Here is a 6,123-nt window from a genome sequence, read left to right on the forward strand (position 1 = left end):
TTTTATGCTGTAGCAATATTGACGGTACCATACTTGCCCCTGGTCTTGCACCTTTACCCATGCAGTTCTTCTCCTGGTTTGAAATACTCACATTTCACCACTAACAGTGATGGGTTACTTTTGCAAACTCCAACCCATCCCTCATTCTCTATTCAGATGCTGTCTTCTGTAGGCTTCTACTCTCATGCTCATTCTTTCTACTTACATGTATTTTGACACAGATCTGCTTTTACTCTGAGTATTTGTGTGTCTCCTGGGTACTAATTTCCTGGGAGGGCAGGGGATTATGTCTTTGTAACCCTGGTTCCTAGAGCAGTATCTGGTATACAGCAGATGGTGAATACCTATTTTTGAAAAAATGCTGGCTTGCTTTACCAGTTTCAATTAGCTGTTACCAATAACGATGTAGCCTGCTAAACAGTCCTATATCACAGGGCTATGAAAATATGATTGGCATATTTGTCTTTGCCTCAAATACATGACTTATATTCCTATATATTTGTAGAAAGTCACCTTTGTATGTTTTTCAGACTTATTTAATAGTAAAACTAAAAGATTAATTATTGTACGACTGTTGCTGATACATTAGTAACTGCTTCAGTGCTGACTGCTTTTACATAAGTAAAAGAGAAACATGTATAAAGGAAGCTTATATTTCTGGTGATATAAAAATGGCACACATGGAAGATACCAGCAATGCTGGTGGATGGAATACAGGTTAAATCAGTTCAGTCTAGCCTTCTCCACTCCTCTATACTGATATGTTCTTGCATCTTCTTAATCAACTACATGAGGAAAATTTGTCTTCCACTACTTCTTTGTCTTTCATAGGACATCTTTAATGATGAGCCAGAGTAAACCCTCAGCCCACATTGACTAATTGTGTTTGGTGATTTTTCTAGTTTTAATCTTTGAGTTGAGAGAGAGGATTATATTTTGCATCTTGATTGTTTATTTAAATTCTTTAGTTCAGGGACTTTGTCTTGGTAGTTGAGGGTAACAAAAGGAAAATAATTCTAATTAATCTAATAGAATGGACTACTAAATGATTTCCTCTGTTGTCTGTATGTATGTTTGTGTATATTGGAGAGAGCACCGTGACCTTGGGGTTCACCTACCCCTAAATAAAAGAGTTAAAACAGAGGGTTCTCAGATGGACTTTTAAGGGATTAAAAATACACTTAAAGCCATTACTCTGTCTCTGAGTTTTCTAATAATTTACTAATCAATTAATTATAGCACAAGGTTTATTTTAATAACTTTCTAGATCTATTTTAGTAAGTCATTGCATGAACATTTCTCCATTACAACGTAATGTAAAGAGGAGACCATAGACACACTCCACATTACGTGGTGCTAAGCATGTTTGATGTAGAATGGGTGGGGTGAGAATTACGGCTAGGTTTCAGTTCCTTTTGTTTTCAAAAAAAAGTATTCATTAATTACAAATATGAATATAAGTTATTTTAAGGTGCCAATTTAAAAGTATTGCAAATATTCATAAAGTAAAAGAAAATTAGTTCTTTGATAGCTCTGTTGCATCAAAGAAAATGATGTATTTTTGGCAATGTGATAATACACTTAGACTATATAAATTGCAATGAAAGATTACATTATGAAAAATGTTTTGGCAATACTTTTTTGCTGTTTAAAATGAAGACCGTACCCTAATAAATGTGTTTTCTTGATTAACTCTTTTTGAGGGTGGTATATATTAAAAAGTTTATAGTCTAAAAATTTATAAAATATCTTGAGAACATGGTATATTCACAAGTGGAGAAATTTATCTGAAGTTTTTAAAACAGTCAGAGATAAAAGATCTTTTAATTGAAATATAAGCATGCTACTACTAAATTGTGATGAATAAATTATCAAATACTGTTTTTATATATGAAATGTAAATGGAATATGTGTTCAAAATATGTTTATTTAAAATAAAATTCTTGATAATTTAAAGAATTTTATTAGAGAAATGTTTGTTTAGGTCTTCTGCTTATTTTTGGATTGGGCTCTTTGTTGTTTTGTTATTGAGTTTTATGAGCTGTTTGTATAATTTGGAAATCAAGCCCTTGTCAGTCTCATCATTTGCAAATATTTTCTCCCATTCCATAGGTTGTCTTTTCATTTTGTTTAGAGTTTCCTTTGCTGTGTAAAAGCTTCTAAGTGTAGTTAGGTCTCATTTGTTTATTTTTGCTTTTATTTCTATTACCTGGGTAGACTGCCCGAGGAGAACATTGCTAAGATTTATGTTAGAGAATGTTTTGCCTATGTTTTCTTCTAGGTTTATAGTGTTTTGTCTTATGTTTAAGTCTTTAAGCCATTTTGAGTTTATTTTTGTGTATGGTGTGAAGGAGTGTTTTAACTTCAGTTAATTTCCCTGTGGGTGTCCAGCTTTCCAACACCATTTGCCAAAGAGGCTGTCTTTACTACATTGTATATTCTTATCTCCTTTGTCAAAGATTAATTGATTGGTATGTGGGTTTATTTTTGAGCTCCCTATTCTGTTCCATTGGTCCATATGTCTGTTTCTGTGCCAACACCATGCTGTTTTGATTACTGTAGCTCTATGTAGTACTGTCTGAAGTCTGGGAAGATTATTCCTCCAGCTTCATTCCTTTTCTTTAGTGTTTTTTTTTGGCAATTCTGAGTCTTTTGTGATTCCATATAAATTTTAGGATTATTTGTTCTAATTCTGTGGAAAAATGTCCTGGGTAATTTGACAGGGATCACATTAAATATGCAGATTGCTTTGGGTAGTATGATCATTTTAATAATATTAATTAATTATGCATGATATTAATAATTGATTTCTTCATTCTTAATAATTTTTGTGTTTTTGTTAACCTATACTTACTATTTAAAGTAATCTTTTGTGTTTTGTTTTCTTTTTTCTTTCAGCTCCTTCAGGTTGGAAGGAATACCTTTATTTGGAGGATTGTCAGTTCATTTTTCTCACTTCAAATTCATCATTATGACTTCTTGAGGCCAGATCTAATTTTGCAGTAGCCAGGAACCTGTCCATCTTGGAGCAGCAAGCCCCTCAACTCTGGAGCACAAATGATCACTGATACGGTCTGCATAAAGTCATCTGCCTCTAGTTTGACAGCCATGAGAAGAGCCCCGGGGGCAAAAAAAGCCACAGCCTTAAATCTCTTCACTCAGAAATTACAAAGAAGATTATAATAAATAAGTAAATAAATAAATAAATACATAAATAAATGAATAAATAAATAAATAAATAAATGTAAAGGACTGAGCAAGCAAGCCTACAAAACAAACAAACAAACAAAAAACAACCAAAAAATAAAACTAACAAAACCCAGCTTATTTTACCATGGAAATAAACATTCCTAGTTGTGAACCCAAGAAAATTTATATTCAGTAATTCAGCTAGTGAATTATAAATTGATTTATCATTTGGGAAGGTGAGTATAGAAACAGAAGGTCACTATAGCTAGAACTACTCAGCATTTCAAAATACTGAGTAGACAAAACAAAAACAAAAACAAAACTGAACAGAGGAACACTGCAGCAATGAACAGTATTAGGACAGAATGTTGCGGTTTGCAGAGAGAGAGAATGTTTGCCATTTTGTGTATGCCCTCAAAGCCATAAGGGAATAAGAGCAGTGTTGTCAATTGCTTGAAAGTTTCTGCATTCAATCCTTCACCCCATATTGGTTGAGAGAGAGGGAGGTCAGTTGTTACTGATAACTTCTCAATGCTCTTCTACTATTTGCACTGTCACTTCCATTCAGGGTAATGATGTGTGCTGTTATTTGCACAGAAGGTCCCTGGAGTTTTGAGACCACAACAGTTTCATGTAGGAGTCCAAAAAGGAAAGATTTAAGAATTCTGCAGACATTGATTTCTCTGTCTTCTATTAAAAGAAAAAAATCAATTATCTCATAAAAAAATGGACTCATCTCAGATTACAGAACAACTATAGAATAACAATGAAAAAAGCATCAGTGTGGTCAAATGAATGAAAAAGGGATCAAAAGTTTTTTTAGTGAAGATCATTTTATATCATTAACAGCCAAGAAGTTACAAATACAGTTAACTGTACACTAAACATCTGTGTTGAACATCTATTTGTTCTCTTAATTAAGAAAATCATTTGTAATTTGTATTTGACATTTAAGAGTTTTTTATAGCCATTTATCTATGCTTCATGGGAAAATGTACCAGACAAACAGCATTTTCAGTTTATTTTTCTAAATAAATGTGTTGTTTGTATTATTTGTAGTTGCTTATTCAGTTTGGTTTTTGTTACCTGGAACATAAGATTTCTTTGGTCATTGGCAAGCTTTTGTCATAACAGTTAAGAACTAATGGAAGACTGAAATTTCAAATATTTTTGTGGTATAAAATTGTGCTTTCTATTCTCTGAACTCTGAAGAAGAAATGATTTCACCAGAACCTTCTTGTCAAGGCTTATTTTAATATTCTAGTTATACAAACTATCTGCAGTTAGTTTTAATACATTGGGGACGTTGCTGGAAAACAGAAAATTTGGGTATTGTATCAATAAGGGTTTCCTCTAATTTCTCTTCCTAGAAATCTGCTCTGGAAGGTAAAAATTAGATTTTTTTTTTTCTTTTAGGCCATTCATCACTCCTAATGAGTCCTCAGTTACAAGCACAGTTTTGCTGAGAATTTCCATCAGTCATATAAAAATTGTTGACGCTGATTAAGCTCCTGTCTCATCACAGAAAAAACTCACAGACAAGACGAAGAGGTGAAGAAAGTAAAGTGGGGATTTATTAGGGGATAGTTCGCTCCCAAGGGGAGAGTGGGCAGGCTCAGGTGAGCAGCTGTGCTGAGTTCTTTGGCAAATTGTTTACATAGAGTGTAAAAATGAATGGTGGAATATTCATTGGGGAGGAAAGGGGTTGGGATCTTATTCCCTGATTTTCATCCCATCTACACCTTCCTGAGGGGGAGAGATTTTTGTCCTTATTTAGCCTGGATTGGAAGTGTCATGGCATTGGTCCCTGATGGGTACTTCTAATCTGCAAGGCTAATTTTATTGTAATGAGGGCATAATGAGCAAAAGGTTATATTCAGACACTAGAGACTCCTGCCTTGTCCCACCTTTCTTTGTCGGCCTCCAGGACACTTGTCACCACAAAATACGTGATTGCTTATCAGTCTAGAGGTTCCTGCTTTTCTCTGTCTACCCAGGGACCCAGTTGCTTACATGATGTATGTAAATCCTGCATTTGTCCCATACCTCTCCTTTTTGCCCAATTTCTGCCATTTGGCCTGAGTCCCTCTTTCTCTCCTCATATGTAGCTATCTGCCTGCTCGCATAAAATGACTCAGAAGTCATACTGGAGCAAAAACAGAATTTTCAGTCAACAGGGGCTTATTGAATGCCCACAGTCTTCAACCTTACTTGTGGCTCATCAGCTGCAGTCAGTATGAGTATTTATGATGAAACAGTTTGCAGCTCAAGTACATTTTTTTCTTTAAACTAAGGTATAACTGACATAACGTTATGTTAGTTTAAGGTGTACAACGTAATAATTTGATATTTGCATTTATCGCAAATCAATTACGACAATAAGTCCAGTTAGCATCTGTCCCCATACTTAGTTACACATTTTTTTCTTGTGATGAGAACTTTCAGGATCAATTCTCCTACCTACTTTCAAATATGCAATATAGTATGATTAACTATAGTTATAGTAGTGTTTGTGATGCTCTGGAGTTTGGTCAGGGAGACGGGGGAGGGGAGTGGCTGATGAAGCAGGATTCCAGCCCTCTGAGGTCTTTAGAAAGAATTACGCTCAGCCCTTAAGTGTTTTAATTAGAAGCCTGACCCTCAGGCTGCAGCTCTGATGATAAGCTAACAGGTTCATTTCAAAGAAAGACTGAGCTTGTGGCTCTGTTGCCTCTTGCTGTGCCCTGGGGGTGAGTGGTCCTTTAAGAATTCTTTCTCCCACAGTTCTGTGGGACCACAAGCACGAGCCCCACTTGCCACCAGAGCCAGGCAATGTAGACGTGTCTCCTGGCGGCAGCCTCCCCAAATTGGGTCACCAGACAGGGATGTAAGCCGCTTTCTGGGACATACCAGTGAGTTGGGGCCAGGCGGAAGGTGAGTGCAGGCTGCCGGCAC

The 6,123-nt window shown here is 35.5% G+C and overlaps 1 protein-coding gene across 7 annotated transcripts in view; it reads left to right on the top strand.

The window, feature by feature from the left end:
- Positions 1–3,513, top strand: part of PRR16 (proline rich 16) — a 318,375-nt gene extending 314,862 nt beyond the window's left edge. For all 7 annotated transcript variants that reach the window (XR_004318663.1, XR_004318661.1, XR_004318662.1 and 4 more), the window contains one exon: positions 2,899–3,513. The gene's annotated coding sequence lies outside the window, so the exon portion shown is untranslated. The remainder of the gene's footprint in view (positions 1–2,898) is intronic.
- Positions 3,514–6,123: the final 2,610 nt, after the last annotated feature.

Source organism: Camelus ferus, chromosome 3, assembly GCF_009834535.1.
Source record: "Camelus ferus isolate YT-003-E chromosome 3, BCGSAC_Cfer_1.0, whole genome shotgun sequence".
NCBI lineage: Eukaryota > Metazoa > Chordata > Mammalia > Artiodactyla > Camelidae > Camelus > Camelus ferus.